This window comes from Puma concolor, chromosome A3 (genome assembly GCF_028749965.1).
Source record: "Puma concolor isolate L17-30 chromosome A3, mPumCon1.1.hap2, whole genome shotgun sequence".
NCBI lineage: Eukaryota > Metazoa > Chordata > Mammalia > Carnivora > Felidae > Puma > Puma concolor.
Window position 1 is genome coordinate 116,960,481 of NC_141669.1, and position 21,753 is coordinate 116,982,233.

Genomic DNA, 21,753 nt, shown 5'->3' on the forward strand with positions numbered 1-21,753 from the left:
CACCTGGGTGGCGCAGTCGGTTAAGCGTCCGACTTCAGCCAGGTCACGATCTCGCGGTCCGTGAGTTCGAGCCCCGCGTCGGGCTCTGGGCTGATGGCTCAGAGCCTGGAGCCTGTTTCTGATTCTGTGTCTCCCTCTCTCTCTGCCCCTCCCCCGTTCATGCTCTGTCTCTCTCTGTCCCAAAAAAATAAGTAAACGTTAAAAAAAAAAAAAAAAAAAAAAAAGGATCATGAAACTGGGACCCTAAGCCTTAGAGACCTCCTCCCTTTACCTCCATTTTTAAACCTGTCAAATTAAAATGAATTATCATCATCATGCCACACTGTTTGCAGATACTTGGAGCCAAGACCAAAATATTTTCTACACACACTAAATACAAGACCCGCTTGTTCTAACATAATTTCAAAACTCATTTTAAACTTCATAAAGTATATGGGGTGCCTGGGTGGCTCAGCGGGTTAAGTGTCCAACTTCAGCTCGGGTCATGATCTCACCGTTTATAGGTTCGAGCCCTGCATTGGGTTCTGTGCAACAGCTCAGAGCCTGGAGCCTGCTTTGGATTTGGTGTCTCCTTCTCTCTCTGATTCTCCCCTACTTGTGCTCTATGTCTCTCAAAAATGAATAAACATTAAAAAAATTTTTTTAGGGGCGCCTGGGTGGCGCAGTCGGTTAAGCGTCCGACTTCAGCCAGGTCACGATCTCACGGTCGGTGAGTTCGAGCCCCGCGTCAGGCTCTGGGCTGATGGCTCGGAGCCTGGAGCCTGTTTCCGATTCTGTGTCTCCCTCTCTCTCTGCCCCTCCCCCGTTCATGCTCTGTCTCTGTCTGTCCCATAAATAAATAAAAACGTTGAAAAAAAAAAAATTTTTTTTAAAAAATTTTTTTAAATAAATAAACTTCATAAAGTATAGATTTAAGCTTTTTTCCTACTTTATATATAATTTTATTTTATTTTTCATTAAATTTTCAGTTTTTCTAAGTATTATTTATGGTACACATAGAAATTTTGCATGGAAAATGTCTAATTTTGGCATGCTTCAGAAAAATATTCCCACTTTAATAAGGTAGTATCAGTCTGGGGCGCTGGGGTGGCTCAGTTGGTTAAGAGTCAGAATTTAGCCCAGGGCATGATCTCACAGTTCGAGGGTTCGAGCTCTGCATTGGGCTCTGTGCTGACAGCTCAGAACCTGGAGCCGGCTTCAAATTCTGTGTCTCCTTCTCTCTCTGCCCTTCCCTGGCTTGCTTGCTCTCTCTCTTTCAAAAATAAATAAACAGTAAGAAAATTTTAAAAAGAAAAGATAGTATCAGTCTACAATGTCTTTAACTTGGCTGTTATGGTTTTACATTATTGTCAAATATTGATTTTATAATTTCAAATTTTTAAATGGATATATATACTAGACATTAATAAATAATTCTTAGGGAAAGAACTATGCTCCTTAATTATTTTTTAATTTAAGTCTAAGCTATTTTTTCAAAACTCCATGGAACATTAACAAAAAATGACCTTAAGAAAGGCCATCAAGAGGGATGCCTGGGTGGCTCAATCTGTTAAGCGTCCAATTCTTGATTTTGGCTCAGGTCACGATTTCAGTTTGGTTCGTGGGTTTGAGTCCCGTGCTGGGTTCTGCGCTGACAGTGGCAAGCCCGCTTGGGATTCTTTGTCTCTCTCTCTGCCACTCCCCAGCCTGCACACTCTCTCTCTTAAAAATAAATAAACATTTTTTAAAAAATCCATAAAGAAAATCTCTATAGTGAATGGGATTAACAGTACACTTACCCTGATGAGCACTGAGCAATACATGGAATTGTTGAACCACTACACTGTACACTTGAAACAAATATAACACTCTATACTGGAATTTAAAAAAGAAAAAAACTCTATAAATCCAAAAAGTAACAGTAGAATAATACTCTGATTCAGTACAATGTACTGAAATTATACATTTAAAATAAAATCAAGAAACAAAGGCCTTTTCACCTTAAAACAACAACAAAACCCTTGGAGTTGGGTTAAAAAAGAAATCAATATTGCAAAATTTCTAGAGAATGCCAAAATAAGGAAAATGCTACATATTAGAACCTAAAGAATACAGCCAAACCAGTAAAGAAGAAAATTCACAGTGATAAATACCTACATCAGGAAAAAGAAAGAAAAGAAAGAAAGAAGAAAAGAAAGGAAGGAGTTAAATGTCTGACTCAAAAAGTCAGGAAAAAAACCTATAAGGTGAACTGAAAGAAATCAAAATGAAGGAATTAATACAGATAAAAAGAGAAATTAATAAAAAAAAAAACAAACAGAAAAAGAGGGGCGCCTGGGTGGTTCAGTTGGTTAAGCATCTGACTCTTGACTTGTGCTCAGATCATGATCTCAAGGTCATGAGATCCAGCCCCACGGTGGGCTCTATGCTGGGGGTGGAGTCTGCTTGAGCTTCTCCCTCTCCCTCTGACCCTCCCCTGCTTGCACTCTCTCTAAAAACAAAACAAAACAAAACCCAGAAAAACAGAATAAATAAATCCAAAAATTGGTACACTGGAAGAAAAACCAATAAAATAAACCACTAGTTAATCTAGTAAAGGGAGAAAGTCCAAATACATAAAATAAGAAATAAGAAGGAAATAGCCACAGAAACAAAGGAAATTAAAAGGACCATAGAGACTATTTTGTTCAAGCTTTTGTTCACTCTACCTATATAAATATGATAATGCCCCCCAAAAGCATCACACACAAATTTAATGGAAACATTAACCCTTTAGAGAACAGATAAGTCTAATGATCTGAAACTGTTCCAGAACATACAAAAAGAAAGCAAACTTTCCAAATCTTTTTATGAAGCAAATATAGCATGAATATCAAAAGCTAATACACACTGCAGGCAGAAAGCTATAATCTCTCTTATGTTGATGCAAGATTCTAAATCAAATTTTAAATAGAATACAACAGTACATTAGATGAAGAATGTATCATAATTAAGTAGAGTTTGGTCTAGGAATACAAGCAAGGCTCACTATGAGGAAACTAAGGGAAGAAGTCATATGATCATCTCCACAGATACTTAAAGTCATTTGACAAAATTTAACACTTCTCAAAAAAAATCAAATATATAAACACTTCCTTAACATGACAAAATGTATCTTTTTTTGGCCTAAAGTCAGCAGCTTGCTTAATGGGGAAAAGTTGGGAAGAGGGCAGATATCTACTAAATATTATTAAACATTCTATCATAGGTATATAAAGTCAGTGAAATTAAACAAGACTAATAATAGTAAAAAATTGGGAAGAATGTAAAACTATCACTATCAGCAGATGATATAATTGTATTCTTGCACATCTTGAAAAATCAACCAAGAAAACAGCAAAAATAAGAGATTCAGCAAAGTAGAATGGTACAAAATATACAGAAAACAACAGCTTTATTACATAGGCAATCAATCATCAATATGTGGGGAAATTTTTAATTTATAACAGCCCCAAAAAGGACAAAATATTTAGGACTGAACTAAAAAGAAAATGTAGAGTTACAAGATGAAATTTTAAATACACTAATAAAGGATCCAAATACAAAAAAGACTTGAACAAATGGAATGACACACCACATTCTTAGACAAAAAGACTCACAGGGTGCCTGGGTGGCTCAGTCGGTTAAGCATTTGACTCTTGATTTCAGCTCAGGTCAGGATCTCACGGTTGTGAGATCAAACCCCGTGTTGGGTGCCATGCTGAGTATGAAACCTGTTTAAGATTCTCTCCTTGTCTCTCTGCCCCTCCCCAGCTCGTGGTCTCTCTCTCAAAAAGAGAGAGAGAGAGAGAGAGAGAGAGAGAGAGAGAGAGAGGAAAAAAGACTCATAAACATCAATTCTCCCTAATTTAGAATCTAACAATCCTATTAAAACATGCTAACTTCTTGGGGTGCCTGGGTGGCTCAGTTGGTTAAGTGTCTGACTCCGGCTCAGGTCCTGATCTCACGGTTTGTGGGTTGGAATCCTTTGTCGGGCTCTGTCAAAGCCTGGAGTCTGCTTGGATTCTGTGTCTCACCACCCCCCCTCCCCCGCCCTTCCCCTGCTTGCACTCTCTCCCTCTCTCAAAAATAAAATAAAACATTAAGAAAAATTCTAACTTTTTTAAAATGGAAAAGCTGACTTCATAGTTCACATGGAAATAAAAAGAGTAAAAAAAAAAAAAAAAACCTCTGAAAAATAAGAGTAGGGAAAGGGACAAGTCCTACCAGATATCAAAACATAATGCCTCAGTAATTAAAACTGTGAGTACTGGCATATAAACGGATGGGAGACCAATGGAAGACTAAAATCCCCAAAAGTGATCAAAATGGATGTAGAATTTTAGTATCTCATAAAGGTGGGGGGAAACAGATTTTTCATTAAGTGGGACTAGGTAGCCACCTAGGGAAAAAATAAACTTAGAGCTATACCTCACATCAAGATAAATTCCAAATGGATCCAAAACTTCAATGCAACAAATGAAACCATACAAGTATTAGAAGAAAGTACAGAAGAAATTTTTATACTCTTGGACTGGGTAAAGATTTTTTAACTATGACATAAAATCCAAAGCCATTAAAAAAATGGGTAAATTTGGGGGCGCCTGGGTGGCGCAGTCGGTTAAGCGTCCGACTTCAGCCAGGTCACGATCTCGCGGTCCGTGGGTTCGCGCCCCGCGTCAGGCTCTGGGCTGATGGCTCAGAGCCTGGAGCCTGTTTCCGATTCTGTGTCTCCCTCTCTCTCTGCCACTCCCCCGTTCATGCTCTGTCTCTCTCTGTCCCAAAAATAAATAAACGTTGAAAAAAAAAAAATTAAAAAAAAAATAAATAAAATACTCTAGGGGTGCCTGAGTGGCTCAGTTGGTTAAGCATCTGACTCTTGATTTGGGCTCATAATCTCACAGTTTATGAGACAGCTCTGCATCAGGCTACACACTGTCAGCGTGGAGCCTACCTACGATTGTCTCTCTGTTTTCTTCTCCCTCTGCCTCTTTCCCACTCGCACTCCCTCTGACAAAAAAAAAAACAAAACAAAATACAAAACAAAACAAAAAAACACAAACAAAAAAAACCTCTAGAAGGAAATACAAAAAAACCCCCACAAAACAGTAAAAATTATTAGCTTCAAGGTAAACTAGAAAAAAAAAAAAAACAAAAAACCATGTTGTACCAGAGGAGGGCAAGGAAGCACTCACACAAATAGGGAGCAAAGTCACAAGGACCCAGGAGCCAGTTTAAGGGGTTTCTACCGGCAAATTTGAGACAATTTAATTATTAAAAAGAATTAATGACTAAAATTGATTAAAATACCATGAATAAATAGAAATCCATAAATATATAATAATAGCTCAGAGTAAATAATAGCTCAGAGAGTAAAAAAATTACTCAGAAAGTCACTATTAGGTGTAACTATGACATCAATTCCTTACTCTGAAGATTGATAATTAAAGAAAAAAGAATGAAGCAAGAAATTTACTTTGTCTTTTAAGAAACATTCATCCTTGGTAAAGAGGGAAAGCTCTCCTTTACATCAGAATGCTAGTTAATAAATGGAGAAGGAAAGAATTTTTGAAATCACCATTGTGCAACCTCCAATGAAGTAAGTGATTCAGGCAAGGATGATCAAAGGATGCTAAAAACCATCTGGTGAAAACTGCTGGGGAACAGAAGACTCCCATGGTGCAAACGGGTTATTCCACAGATTACTTTCTAATTGCAAAGAGAAAACAAGTATCTTTAGAGTGGAAAGATACGACATTCACCAGCTTTACCTGGTGACAATTACAGTGAGACCTTTTATTTATGCCTTCTGATGTGATTTTACCTGAAACACCAGTCATCATCTATGATGATTATTAGTAAAAATGCCTAGCCTAGGTCTAAAAAGTCTTTAAAAGTAATTTCTCCTTTATAGAAAATTCAGGAGATAGAGCAAAAAGAACAAATACATGAAGAAGTATTTCACTACATGAAGAAATAATCAGATCTAGAATGTGTGGCTTGCTACAACAAAATTGATCTGGTCTCTTCAAAACCCAAAATCTTAAGGGAAGAGATAGGGGGAAGACACAGTTCTCAATTAAAAGACTTTACAAATATGACCACCAAATGCAATTCATAAACGTTACTTAGACCTGCTTTGAAGAAAACGGCCATAAAATTATTAAGACAGTTGGGAAAAACTGAATGTGAAGTAACAGAAGATATTAGGGCATTTTTAAAAACATCTTGGGTGTAGTAATGTTATTTGTGATTGCATAGCAAATGCCCTTATTCTTAGGAGATGCATGCCAAAGTATTTAGGGATAAAATGTCATAATGTCTGCAACTTATTTTCAAAGTATTCAGTAAAGATAGGTAGGTAAACAGATGATGCAAATATAGCAAACTATTATCACTGTATTATTCTTTCAACTTTTTTGTATTAAAAACATTTTTTTTCATATTAAAAAGTTATGGGGAGAAGGGTATAAATAAATCCTGGGAGCTGAGGGTGGGATCAAGACTTTTCCCTGTATATCTTTTTTATAATGTTTTTATTTCTGAACCACATGCATGCATTATGTATTAAAAAAAAAAAAAAAAGCCAGCTATCTCCTACCCTCTTAAACACTGAGCAGCAAGTATATTTCTACTCTTACCCCATCTCAGGCATGCAACAACAAAAATAGCCTCTGCTTTCTATCTCCTAGTTCTGAGGAGAGCCCCTCTGACCACATTTTCCTTGAGTCATTTGACAGTAAGGTTAAGAACCTGGAACACATTGTTACCAAGGGCTGAGCCACTGTCACCACCTTCAACAATATTCCCTTCAGCCAGTCTCCTACACTTGCTTCCCAACCCTTTCCCACCCCATTCCCTTATCTCCAGGTTCTGTTGTTCACCCAGTCTGTTCCTCCCCACCCACTCCCATCCCATCCCACAGCTCGCTCCTTCAGCAATGCTTTTATCAGTGTCCTGCCCCCCTTGCTCACTTATTCTTAAGGCATACAAATCCATCAACTGCCTTTCCCCCACCCCCACTAACTCACAAACTTGAAGTTTAAGAGCTAGAAAGGAATTTGCATAATAATCAGTCTAACTCCCCCCAACTCTCAAAGGAAAAACCTGAATCACAGCAGTGGTATTGTGACTTGACTGAAATTATAGACTAGGATTGTGACAGGATAATGACTAAAGCCTGGTCTTTCACCTTCAAATTCAGTGCTTCTCCCACCATATACCAAACTGTCTTCTCACCAGGGTGACTCTACCCTACTCATACATAGTACACAATTAGCAGAAATATCAGAACCAAGTGACCTAGTTTATTTCAGGCCAATACCCACTAATTAGAATTGCCGCAATAACTCCAAAATGACTGAAGTCAGAATATCTGAGATCAAATGAGTATATGCCTTGAAAGAACTTCAGTAGCTCCCAACCTTGGCTACACATTATAATTATTTGAGAAACTTAAAAAAATAATTCCAGAGTCATACTATGTCTGCACTGTGGCCTGAGCTTTGGGCACTGAAACACTACCCAGGTGATTCTAATGTGCAAAGTTTAGAACCACACTTTTCATACATTATTTAATTTACCTTATATGAGGAAACTGAGTCAGGTAGGGAATGTGGTTAAGAATTTGCTCCAATGGGGTGCCTGGGTGGCTCAGTCAGTTAAGCATCTGACTCTTGATTTTGGCTCAGGTCATGCATGGTTCATGGGTTTAAACTCTGCGTTGGACTCTGCACTGATAGCTCGGAGCCTGCTTGGGATTCTCACTCTCCCTCTCTCTCCCTCTCTCTCTCTCTCTGCCCCACCCACACTCACTTGCATGCACTGCCTCCCTCTCAAAATTAATAAACATTAAAAAAAAAAAAAAAAGAATTTGCTCCAAAAAAGTGATGAAGGAGAAACAAAAGCTTTTTCTTTTATTATCATAAAGTTTGGTTGTTTAATTTTTTTTTAATATAAGTAATACAAACCATATTATTTGTGTGGAAATAAAACAAACGTAACTATATAGAATCTAAAATTGAACTGCAGCACCCTGTGTTCCACCTTGTTTTTTTCTACATCCTTGGAATCACTTAAACCTTTCTTAGCTTCCATGTTGTCATTTAGAAAATGATGGGCTAACATCTTCCAGATCTAGGGACACTATGACTATTTTAATCCCTGGCTATTTGACTTCAATGTTTTTGTTTTTTTGATTTTTAAATGTTTATTTTTGAGAGAGAGAGAGAGAGAGAGAGAGAGAGAGAGAAAAAGCATGAGCGGGGGAGGGGCAAAGAGAAAGGGAGACACAACTTTAAACTCAGTTTAACCAACTGAGCCACCCAGGTGCCCTGACTTCAATGTTAATCATACTTCCCTGAAGAACTGGAAATTATTTGGTGCAAGATCTCTAACTCTTCCTTTTTCCACTAGTGGCTATTCTCCACACTATTCTATCATCTTCCTCCTTTCAAAAAGTTAATCCAAACTGGAAATTAAAATGGAGGCTACCTCAGGGTACCTGGGTGGCTCACTCAGTTGAGTGCCTGACTCTGGCTCAGGTCATGATCTCATGGTTCATGGGTTCTGGCCCTGCATCAGGCTCTGCGCTGACAGCTGGGAGCCTGGAGCCTGCTTCATATTCTGTGTCTCGGTCTCTGCCCCTCCCCAACTTGTGTATGCTCGCACCTGGGTGGCTCAGTTGGTTCATGCCGGACTTTAGCTCAGGTCATGATCTCATGATTCGTGAATTCGAGCCTCTCTGACAGTGCGGAGCCTGCTTGGAATTCTCGCTCTCTCTCTCTCTCTCTCTCTCACTCTTTTTCTCTCTCCTTCCCTCTAAAAAATAAATTAAAAAAAATACATTTTTCCTATTCAGCTTTATAGCCTCCATGGGAAGATAAGCTCTGAGCACAAATGAAGAGTGTGAATTCTGGGCCTCTGATACCCAACATTCAGTAAGTGTTTACAAAGGTGCAAGACCAGCCCTACTCCAGTTACATAGTCATCAGAAGTTGGCTACTTACCATGTCTACTCCCTCACAGCCATTTTGCATGACGGCTAACCCTAACCCTATCCTTAACTCATAACCCTAACACTACCCTGATCCTTTAATTTAGGAATGGACTATTATGTTCCTTATCCTTGACGTTTAACTATATCAATTATTTGGGATTATGATTGAGAGACTTTTTTCTTTCCATATTATTTTTCTATTTATTCAATGCTGCTTATTTATTGAATAAATAGCACTGAATAAACACCATCTTTTTTTGTTTGTTTATTTTTGAGAGACAGCGTATGAGAAGGGGAGGTGCAGATAGAGTGGGGGACAGAGGATCTGAAGTGGGCTCCATGCTGACAGCAGAGAGCCCGAAGTAGGGCTTGAACTCACAAACAGTGAGATCATGACCCGAGCTGAAGACAGATGCTCAACCAACTGAGCCCCCCATGTACCCCATAAATACTATTTATTAAAAAAAATTTTTTTTAATTTTTTTAATGTTTATTTTTGACAGAGAGAGAGAGACAGAAAGACAGAGACACAGACAGAGTGGGGGAGGGGCAGAGAGAGAGGGAGACACAGAATCCGAAGCAGGCTCCAGGCTCTGACCTGCCAGCACAGAGCCTGACATGGGGCTCGAACTCACAGACTGGGAGATCATGACCGGAGCCGAAGTCGGACACTCAACCAACTGAGCCACCCAGGTGCCTGTAAAAAAATTTTTTTAGTGTTTATTCATTTTTGAGACACAGAGAGACAGAACATGAGTGGGGGAGGTGCAGAGAGAGAGGGAGACACAGAATCAAAAGCAGGCTCCACGATGAAGCTGTCAGGACAGAGCCCGACACAGGGCTCGAACCCACGAACAGCAAGATCATGACCTGAAGTCGGACGCTTAACTGACTGAGCCACGCAGGTACCCCAAATGCTATTTTTTTAAAAAATAATCATTGAGGGGCGCCTGGGTGGCGCAGTCGGTTAAGCGTCCGACTTCACCCAGGTCACGATCTCGCGGTCCGTGAGTTCGAGCCCCGTGTCAGGCTCTGGGCTGATGGCTCAGAGCCTGGAGCCTGTTTCCGATTCTGTGTCTCCCTCTCTCTCTGCCCCTCCCCTGTTCATGCTCTGTCTCTCTCTGTCCCAAAAATAAATAAACGTTGAAAAAAAAATTTTTTTTTAAAAATAATCATTGAAAAGATCTATAAGGTATGAAATAAAGATGAACTATTACTAGTCACCATCATCTTCATCTGAGTACAATGAACAATTTTGCTAATAGGCTGTTTTTAATTTAATGTGTTAATGCCCCCCCCCCCATTAAAGGGTAAAGTTGAGACTAGGTCAAGGAGCATTTGTCTTTTCTAGATACCTCATATAGTAGAAACCACATAATAAGTGGTCTTTTGTGACCAGCTTCTTTCACTTAGAATATTTTCAAGATGTTGTAGCAAGTAACAGTATTTTTTAAAATACCAAATAACATCCCTTACCAAAAGAACCACATTTATTTATCCATTTATTCATCAGCTGATAGACATTTGGGTTGTTTCCATTCTTCACTATTATGAATAATGCTGTTATGAATATTTGTATACGAGTTTTTATATGGACGTATTTTCATTTTTCTCGGATATATATATATATATATATATACACGATTACATGTACACATACATACATATTTACATATACATATACATACATATATACACACACACACTTAGGAGTAAAATTGCTGGGTCATATATTTTCTATGTTTAATCTTTTGAGGAATTTCCAAACTGTTTTACAAAGCAGTTACACCATTTTATATTCCCACCAGTAGGGCACAAGGGTTCCAATTTCTCTGCATCCCCGCCAACTTGTCATTACCTTTCTGAGTACAGCTATCCTGGTGGGTGTAAGGTGGTATCTCATGGTGCTTTTGATTTGCATTTCCCTGATGCCAAATGATGTTAAGCATATTTTCATGTTTATTTTCCATTTGCCACAATTTGGAGAAACATCCATTCAAATCTTTTGTCAATTTTTAAAACTGGGATATTTGACTCTTTATAATTGAATTGTAAATTTTTTTTAAGTTTATTTATTTGAGACAGAGACGAGTGGGGGAGGGGCAGAGAGGGAGAGAGGGAGAATCCCAAGCAAGAGGGAGAATCTGCACTACTAACTGTGAGATCATGATGTGAGCTGAAACCAAGAGTCAGATGCTAACCAACTGGGCCACCCAGGCACCCACAAGAGTTCTTGGTATATACTTTTTAATATTTTATCATTCTTTTATTTTTACTGCAGTATAATTAACATACAGTGTTTTATTAGTTTCAGGTGTACAATATAGTGATTCAATAATTCTATACATTATTCAGTGCTCCTCAAAATAAATGTACTCTTAATCTCCTTCACCTATTTCACCCATTCCCCTAACTACCTCCCCTCTGGTAACCACCAGTTTGTTCTCTATAGTTAAGAGTCTGGTGTTTCATTTGTCTTTTTTCTTTGTTCACTTGTTTTGTTTCTTAAATTCCACACGAGTGAAATCATATAGTATGTTTTTTTCTCTGAGTTATTTACTGAGCAGTATACCGTCGAGATCCATCCACGTTGATGCAAATGGCAAGATTTCATTCTTTTTTATGGCTGAGTAGTAACTATTACACACACACACACACACACACACACACACACACACACACACACATCTTTATCCATTCATCTATTGGGCTGCTTCCATAATTTGGCTATTGTGAATAATGCTATGATAAACACAGGGGTGCACATATCTTTTAGAATTAGCATTTTCATATTCTTTGGGTAAATACCTAAAAGTGGAATTACTGGATCATACGTGAATTCTATTTTTAATCTTTTGAAGACTACCATTCTGTTTTCCACAATGGCTGCTCCAGCTTGCATTCCTACCAACAGTGCACAAGGGTTCCTTTTTGTCTACATCCTTGCCAATACCTGCTGTTTCTTGTTTTTTATTTTAGCCATTCTGACAGGTGTGAGGTCATATCTCATGGTTTTGATTTGTATTTTCCTGATGATGAGTGATGTTGAGATTCTTTTCATGTGTCTGCTGGACATGTGGCTGTCTTCTTTGGAGAAATGTCTGTTCATGTTTTCTGCCCATTTTTACACTGCATTATTTGGGGTTTTTTTGTGTTGAGCTGTATAAGTTCTTTTTTTTTTTTTTTTTTAATGTTTTTATTTATTTCTGAGACAGAGAGAGACAGAGCATGAGCAGGGGAGGGGCAGAGAGAGAGGGAGACACAGAATCTGAAGCAGGCTCCAGGCTCTGAGCTGTCAGCACAGAGCCTGATGCGGGACTTGGACTCACAGACTGTGAGATCATGACCTGAGCTGAAGCGGACGCTTAACCGACAGCCACCCAGGCACCCCTATAAGTTCTTTATATATTTTGGATACTTACCTCTTATCAGATATGTTGTTTGCAATTATCTTCTCCCATTCAGTATGCTTTTTGTTTTGTTGATTGTTTCCTTTGCTGTGCAGAAGCTTTTTATTTTGATGCATTCCTAATAGTTTATTTTTGCTTTTGTTTCCCTTGCCTTAGAAGATATATCTAGAAAGCTGTTGCTACATACAACTGATATCAGAGAAATTACCCCTGTGCTGTCTTCTAGGATTTTTATGGTTTCAGGTCTCACATTTAGGTCTTTAATTCATTTTACGGTTATTTTTGTGTATGGTGAAAGAAAGTCGTCCAGTTTCATTCTTTTGCATATAGCTGTCCAGTCTTCCCACCATCATTTGTTGAAGAGACTTTTTCCCATTGCATATTCTGGCCTCCTTTGCTTTAATTTAATTAACCATATAATTGTGGGTTTATTTCTGGGCTCTTTATTCTGTACTATTGTTTTATGTGTCTATTTTTGTGCCAAGACCACACTGTTTTAATTACTACAGTTTTATAGTATATCTTGAAATCTGGGATTGTGATACTTCCAGTTTTGTTCTTCTTTTTCAAGACTCTTTGGCAATCCAGGGTCTTTTGTGGTTCTACACAAATTTTAGGATTATTTGTCTAGTTCTTTGAAAAATGGCATTGGTGTTTTGACAGGGATGCATTAAATGTGTAGATTGCTTTGGGCAGTATGGACATTTTAACAATATTTGTTCTCCCAATCCATGAACATGGAATATCTTTCCGTTTGTTTGTGTCATCTTCAATTGCTTTCATCAATGTTGTATAGTTTTCAGAATACTGGTCTTTCACCTTCTTCGTTAATTTTATTCTTTTTGGTGCAATTGTAAATGGCATTGTTTTCTTAATTTCTCTTTCTGCTACTTCATTATTAGTGTATAAAAATGCAATGGATTTCTATATGTTAACTTTGTATCCTATGACCTTACTGAATTCATTTATCAATTCTAGAAGTTTTTCGGTGGAGTCTTGGGTTTTCTACATATAGTATCATGCCATCTTGTAAACACTGAAAGGTCTGCTTCTTCCTTACCAATATGGATGCTTTTTATTTCTTTTTCTTGTCTGATTGCTGTGGCTAGGACTTTCAGTACCATGTTGAATAAAAGTGGTGAAAGTAGACATCCTTGCCTTGTTCCTGATCTTAGAGGAAAAGCTCTCAGTTTTTTACCATTGAGTGATTTTAGCTGTGTGCTTTTCATACGTGGCCTTTATAATATTGAGGCATGTTCCCTTTAATCCTACTTTGTTGAGAGTTTTTATCAAAAATGGATATTACACTTCATCAAATACTTCTTCTGCATCTACTGAAATGATCATATGGTTATCCCTTCTCTTGCTGATATGATGTATCACAGTGAGTGATTTACAAATACTGAACCACTCTTGCATCTCAGGAATAAATCCCACTTACTTGTGGTGAATGAATTTTTAAATATATTGTTGGATTTGGTTTGCTAATAATTTTTTTAGGTAATCTCTAGACCCAACGTGAGACTTGAACTCACAACCCTGAGATCAAGAGTCATATACTCTTCTAACTGAGCCAGCCAAGCACCCCTGCTAATACTTTGTAAAGGACTTTTGCATCTATGTTCATCAGAGATACTGGCTTGTAATTCTTTTTTTGTACCGTCTTTATCTGGCTTTGGGGTCAGAGTAATGCTAGCCTCATAGAATGAATCTGGAAGTTTTCCTTCCTCTTACATGTTTTGGAATAGTTTGAGAAGAGTATGTATCAACTTTTCTTTAAATGTTTAGTAGAATTCACCTGTGAAGACATCGGATCCCAGAATTTTGTTTGTTGGGAGTTGATTGATTCCTGATTCTATTTCATTGCTGGTAATCAGTCTGTTCAAATTTTCTATTTCTTTCTGATTCAATTTTGGAAAGTTATATGTTTCTAGGAATTTATCCACTTTTTCTAGGTTGCCCAGTTTGTTGGCACATAATTTTTCATAATATTCTCATAATCCTTTGTATTTCTGTGGTGTCAGTTGTTATTGCTCCTCTTTCATCTTTGATTTTGCTTATTTGAGTCCTCTCTCTCTCTGCTTTTATTTTTGATGAGTCTGGGTAAAGATTTTTCAATTTTGTTATTTTTTCAAAGAGTCAGCTCCTGGTTTCATTAACCTATTTTACTGGGTTTGGTTTTTTTTTTTTTTTTTTTTTTTTTTTTTTTTAGTTTCTATTTCATTTATTTCTGTTTTAATCTTTATTATTTCCTTCCTTCTACTGGTTTTGGGTGTGTTTGTTCTTTCTCCAGTTCTTTTGGGGATAAGGCTAGGTTGCTTATTTGGGATTTTTCTTGCTTCTTGCAGCAGGCTTGTATTGCTATAAATTTCCTTCTTAGAACAGTTTTTGCTGCATCCCAAAGATTTTGAACCCTTGTATTTTCATTTTCATTTCTCTCCATGTATTATTTTATTTCCTCTTTGATATCTTGGTTGACACATTCATTGTTTGGTAGCATGTTATTTAACTCTATGCACTTGTGTTGTTTCTAGATTTTTTTCTTATGACTCATTTCTAGTTTCACAGCATTGTGGTCAGAAAAGATGCATGGTAAGGTGCCTGGGTGGCTCAGTTGGTTAAGTGTCCAACTTCAGTTCAGGTCATGATCTCGTGTTTCATGGGTTCAAGCCCCATGTTGGGCTCTGTGCTGATAGCTCAGAGCCTGAAGTCTGCTTCAGGTTTTCTATCTGACCCTCTCTCTTTGCCCCTCCCTCACTCGCACTCTGTTTCTCTGTCTCTCTCTCAAAAATAAGCATTAAAAATAAATAAATAAATAAATAAATAAATAAATAAATATGAAACTATATAAAGGTGTATTCATTATTTCAATTGTCTTAATTGTCTTTCTTAATATTTAATTTCTTAAATATGTTTATGCACACATAGGGGAAAAGACAAAGGAAACTCAATAATAAGACATAATGCAATGAAAAATGGACAAAAGATTTGAAGAGACACTTTACAACAAGCACATAAAAAGATGCTCAACACTATCAGTCATCAGGAAAATGAAAATTAAAGCGACAAATAACACACCTACACCAATGGCTAAAATTAAAAAGAATAAGTATCAAATGTTGGCAAGGATGCAGAGCAACTGGAACTCCCATAGTGGTGGGACTATAAAAATGTACAAACAATTTGGCAGTTTCTTTTAAAGTTAAGCATTTATTTATCATAAGACCCAGCAATCTAACTCCTAGATATTTATCCTGAATAAAAACATGTCTATACAAAGACTTCCTATGAAGGTTAATAGCAACTCTATCTATAACAGCCCGAAACTGAAAGTAAACTGGACACAGCCCAAATATCCATCAATCAGTAAATGGATAAATTGTAGTGTAGCCATACAGTGGAATACTGCCCAACAATAAAAAGGATCAACTACTGTAAAGGTTATCTACCAGTCAAGGGAGGGGATTTTGTCCCCTAGTGTATAGGTGGCAATGTCTGGAGACATTTTTGATTGTTACAATCAAAGGAAGGGAGGAGAATGCTATGGGCATCTAGTGGATAGAGGTCAGGGATGCTACTAAATATCCTGCAATACACAGGACAGTCTGCAAAACAAATTATCCAGCCCAAAATGTCCATAGTGCCAAGGCTGAAAAACTCTGAATTACTGAAATATGCAACAGGGATGAATCTCAAAAACATGGTGATCAAAAGAATCCAAACATTTCTATGACACTTTACAACAGGCAAAATGAACCCACAACAATAGAAATCAGATGGGTACTTCCTAGGACCAGGATGGGGACTGATTAAACAGGGGCACAAGGTAACTTTGGAGTGAAAATGTTCTATATCTTCTTGATTGTTAGGATATAGGCATCCGACAGAATACAAACTATACATTTAAAATGAGTGTATTTTATTGTATGTAGAATATACTTGTAAGATTGGTAAAAAATAAATAAATAAATAAATTGTTTAAGGTGGGTGAAAGGTACATACGGTTCATGATAGCATTCTACTTTTGTATCTGTCTCAATTTCCATAATAAAATGTTTTTTTAAATAAGCTATAAACACTAAATGATTCAGGAAGAAGCCTTAATTAAATCTCTTAACAACAATAAAAAATATTCAAGGGGCACCTGGGTGGCTTAGTTGGTAGAGTGTCCAACTCTTGATTTCAGCCCAGGTCATGATCCCAGGGTTGTGGGATCAAGCCCCCATCGTGGGATCAAGCCCCATGTTGGGCTCCATGTTGGGTGTGGAGTCTGCTTAGGATTCTCTCTTCCTCTCCCACTGCCCCTCCCTAGCTCGAGTGCTTACTCTCTCTCTCAAAATAAAATAAAATAAAATAAAATAAAATAAAATAAAATAAAATAAAAACAAAAACAACTCAGATAAAAAACTTACTGTGAGAGTGACCTTTATGTCTCTCTTCGTGAAGGGGAGAGAGGCTGATGTGAAAGACAAAAGGAAGAAAGAGATACAGTTTGATACAGGAAAGATGAAGAAAATTTCACAAGCTACTTTTTCCCCTTGGTCCATTTAGACCCAACCTGCCACTAAACCATGCCTTCTGTGGGAGATATACTTCTAAGATGGCCATCAATTATTCCAGCATCTAGTATTCACATCCTTGTGTAATCTCCTCCCCATGAATGGGCTAGCCTAGTGACTTCTAACCAACAGATGTTGGTGACAGGATGTCACTTCCATGATTATGTTAAAAAGATGTGACTTCTATTTTTCTGGAAGACTCTATTTATTGCCCTCTCAGTGTGCTATATTGGAGCAGCCTCCAGCTAACAGCCAGTGAGAAACCAAGGTCCTTACGGAAGGATAATACCTCAAGATCATAAAGGCCATATATGAAAGATCCACTGCTAATATCATCCTCAATGGGGAAAAACTGAGAGCTTTCCCCCTAAGGTCAGGAACACAATAAGGATGCCCACTCTTACCACTGTTATTCAACATAGTGTTGGAAGTCCTAAACTTAGCAATCAGACAACACAAAGAAATAAAAGGGATCTGGGGCACCTGGGTGGCTCAGTCAATTGGGCGTCTGACTTCGGCTCAGGTCATATCTCAGGATTCATGGGTTTGAGCCCTGCATCAGGCTCTGTGCTAACAGCTCAGAGCCTGGAGCCTGCTTCAGATTCTGTGTCTCCCTCTCTCTCTGTCCCTTCCCCACTCATGCTCTGTCTCTCAAAAATAAATAAACATTAAAAAAAATTTTTTTTAAAGAAATAAAAGGGATCCAAATTAGCAAGGAGGAAGTCAAACTTTCACTCTTCGCAGACGACATGATAATCTATTATGTGGAAAACCCAAAAGACTCCACCAAAAAACTGCTAGGACTGATACTTGAATTCAGCAAAGTTGCAGGGTATCAAAGCAATGTACAGAAATTGGTTGCATTTCTATACACCAATAATGAAGCAACAGAAGGAGAAATCAAGGAATTGATCCCATTTACAATTGCACTAAAAGCTATAAAATACCTAGGAATAAACCTAACCAAAGAGGTGAAAAATCTATACACTGAAAACTACAGAAAGTTTATGAAAGAAATTGAAGAAGATACAAGAAAATGGAAAAAGATTCCATGCTCCTGGATAGGAAGAATATTGTTAAAATGTCAATACAACCCAAAGTAATCTACATACTCAATACAATCCCTATCAAAATTAACACCAGCATTCTTCACAGAGCTAGAACAAACAATCCTAAAATTTGTATGGAACCATAAAAGACCCTGAACAGCCAAAGCAATCCAAAAAAGAAACCCAAAGCTGGAGGCATCACAATTCCAGACTTCAAGCTGTATTACAAAGCTGTAATCATCAAGACAGTATGGTAGTGGCACAGAAACAGACACATAGATCATTGGAACAGAACAGAGAACCCAGAAATGGACCCACAAATGTACTGCCAACTAATCTTTGACAAATCAGCAAAGAATATCCAATGGAAAAAAGACAGTCTCTTCAGCAAATGGTGTTGAGAAAACTGGACAGTGATATGCAGAAGAATGAACCTGGACCACTTTCTTATACCATACACAAAAATAAACTCAAAATGGATGAAAGACCTAAACATAAGACAGGAAGCCATCAAAATCCTAGAGGAGAAAACAGGCAACAACCTCTTTGACCTTGGCCACAGCAACTTTACTTGACATGTCTTCAGAGGCAAGGGAAACAAAAGCAAAAATGAACTACTGGGATCTCATCAAGATAAAAAGCTTCTGCACAGAGAAGAAAATAATCAGCAAAACTAAAAGGCAACCAACAGAATGGGAGAAGATATTTGCAAATGACATATCAGATAAAGGGTTAGTATCCAAAATCTATAAAGAACTTATCAAACTCACACCCAAAAAACAAATAATCCAGTGAAGAAATGGGCAAAAGACATGAATAGAAACTTTTCCAAACAAGACATCCAGATGGCTAACAGACACATGAAAAAATGCTCAACATCACTCATCATCAGGGAAATACAAATCAAAACCACCATGAGATACCACCCCACATCTGTCAGAATGGCTAACATTAACAACTCAGGCAACAACAGACGCTGGCAAGGATGTGGAGAAAGAGGTACCCTCTTGCACTGCTGGTGGGAATGCAAACTAGTGTAGCCACTCTGGAAAACAGTATGGAGGTTCCCCCCAAAATTAAAAATAGAACTATTCTATGACCCAGCAATTGCACTACTAGGTATTTATCCAAAGGATACAGAAGTGCTGATCTGAAGAGGCACATGCACCCTAATGTTTACAGCAGCACTATCAACAATAGCCAAAGTATGGAAAGAGCCCAAATGTTCATCAACTGATGAATGGATAAAGAAGATGTGGTATATATACACAATGGAATGTTACTTGGGGATCAAAAAGAATGAAATCTTGGCATTTGCAACAATGTGGATGGAACAATGTGTATTATGCCAAGCAAAGTAAGTCAGAGAAAGATAAAATATCATATGACTTCACTCATATGTGGAATTTAGGATACAAAACTGATGAACATAAGGGATGGGGAGCAAAAATAATATAAAAAACAGAGACAAACCATAAGAGAATCTTAAACACAGAGAACAAACTAAGGTTTGCTGGTGGGCTGTTAAGTGGGGGGAAGGGCTAAAAGGGTGAGGGGTATTAAGGAGGAAGGACACTTGGTGGGATGAGCACTGGGTGTTATATGTAAGTCATGAATCACTAAATTCTATTCCTGAAAATAAACAAATAGATACTCTGAGAACACAGGGAAAAAAAGAAAAGAAAAGAAAAAAGAAATCAAGGTCCTTAATTCAACATCCCTTGAAGAAGTGAATTCCACCAACAACCAAGTGAACTTAGAAGCAATTCCTTCTTCAGTCACGCACTGAGATGAGACTCCAGCCCTGGCTGACACCTTGACTGCTGCCTCTGAGAGACCCTGACACAGAGGACTCACCTAAGCTGTACCCAGATTCCTGACCCATGGAAATTGTGCCATAATAAATATGTGTTGTTTTAAGCTGCTAAATTTGTGGTAATTTATTATGCAACAATAGATAACTAATGGACTCTCCCTGGAAATCCTACTGAATATTCACCTCCTTTAAAACTTTTTGGCAGTTTCTGGGGCACCTGGGTGGCTCAGTTGGTTGGATGACCGACTTTAGCTCAGATCATGATCTCAGTCTGTGAGTTCAAGCCCCACATCGGGCTCTTGCTGACAGCTCAGAGCCTGGAGCCCGCTTCGGATTCTGTGTGTCCCTCTCTCTCTGCCCCTCCCCCACTCACACTCTGTCTCTCTCTCAAAAATAAAAATCAAAACATGCAAAAATAAATAAAAATTTTTTAAAAAGTTAAAAAAAAACTTTTTGGCAGTTTCTTTTAAAAGTTAGATATGCCATATATGCCATACAACCCAGCAATCCCATTGCAAGGGATTTACCCAACAATAAATAAAAATATGTCTACACAAAGACTTGCAAAAATGCTTGTAGCAGGGCGCCTGGGTGGTTCAGTGAGTTGAGCCTCCAACTCTTGATTTTGGCTCAGGTCATAATTCCAGGGTTATGGGATCAAGCCCCACATCAGGCTCCTTGCTGAATGTGGAGCCTGCTTAAGATTCTTTCTCTCTCTCTCTCTCTCTCTCTCTCCCTCTGCCCCTCTCCCCCTCTCCCCTGGTCACACTCTATCTCTATAAAAAAATAAAATTAAAATTAAAAAACGTTTATAGCAACTTTATTCACAGTCATCAAAACTGGAACTAACCCAAATATCCATCACAAGTGAACAGATAAACATGTTATATCCATATAAGACACTAATCGGCATCAAAAAGGAACAAACTACTGATAAATGCAACAACACAGATAAATAATGAAACTATGCTAAGGGAGGGGCGCCTGGATGGCTCGTCCATGAAGCGCCCCACTTCAGTTCAGGTCATGATCTCGCAGTTTGTGAGTTCGAGCCCCATGTCGTCATCGTTGTCGTCAGGCTCTGTGCTGACAGCTCAGACCCTGGAGCCTGCTTCAGATTCGGTATCTGCCTCTCTCTCTGCCCCTCCCCCGCTCATGATCGCGCGTGCGTGCGCGCGCGCGCGCGCGCGCTCTCTCATAAACATTTTTAAAAAATTAAAAATGGATGTAGGTAAAAAATAAATAAATAAAACGGATGCAGGTGATTGTATGCAAATTTACCTCATTAAGGTAACTAAAAAAAAACAAAATCACCTTCTTTGTCAAGCCTTCTTTAACTACATCTAATGCAGCTGATTCCATTATTCTACCCTAGCTCTCAAACAGTATTCCACAGATAAATTACCCAAACTGCAGAAAATACAGAGTTTTTTTTTTTAATTTTACAGTAGCTAAAACTTACAGGACACTATTATATACCAGGCATTGTTCTAAGCACTTTGCATTATCAATTCAATTAGTTCCCCCAACAATCCCATGAAATAGATTCAATTACCCCCGTTTTACAAATGAGGAAACTTAGGCACAGAGAAGTAACTTGCTTAAGGTCATACAGCTAGTAAGTGACAGAGCCATTATTCGAGTCTAGGCAGTCTGATTCTAGAGGCTGGGCTCTTCACAACCACCTCCCTCTCTATCTCAGACCATTGGTGTATTAGGTAAAAGGATACTCTCAGCTCACTAGAGACTGACAGGTTCATTCACTCATTCAACAAATATTTAGGCATGCAATATATGCCAGATATTGTTCTAAATGCTAACGATACAATAATGAAGAAAAATACAGACATGCTACCTACTTTTATGGGGCTTATATTCTAGCAAGAACCTAGATTTAAAGCACTAGATTCCTAAATCAAAATAT

At 38.0% G+C, this 21,753-nt stretch overlaps 1 protein-coding gene across 6 annotated transcripts in view; it reads right to left on the bottom strand.

The window, feature by feature from the left end:
- The window catches only part of NCOA6 (nuclear receptor coactivator 6), a 108,388-nt gene that overhangs the window by 66,086 nt on the left and 20,549 nt on the right, over positions 1-21,753 (bottom strand). The gene's annotated exons all lie outside the window — the stretch shown is intronic.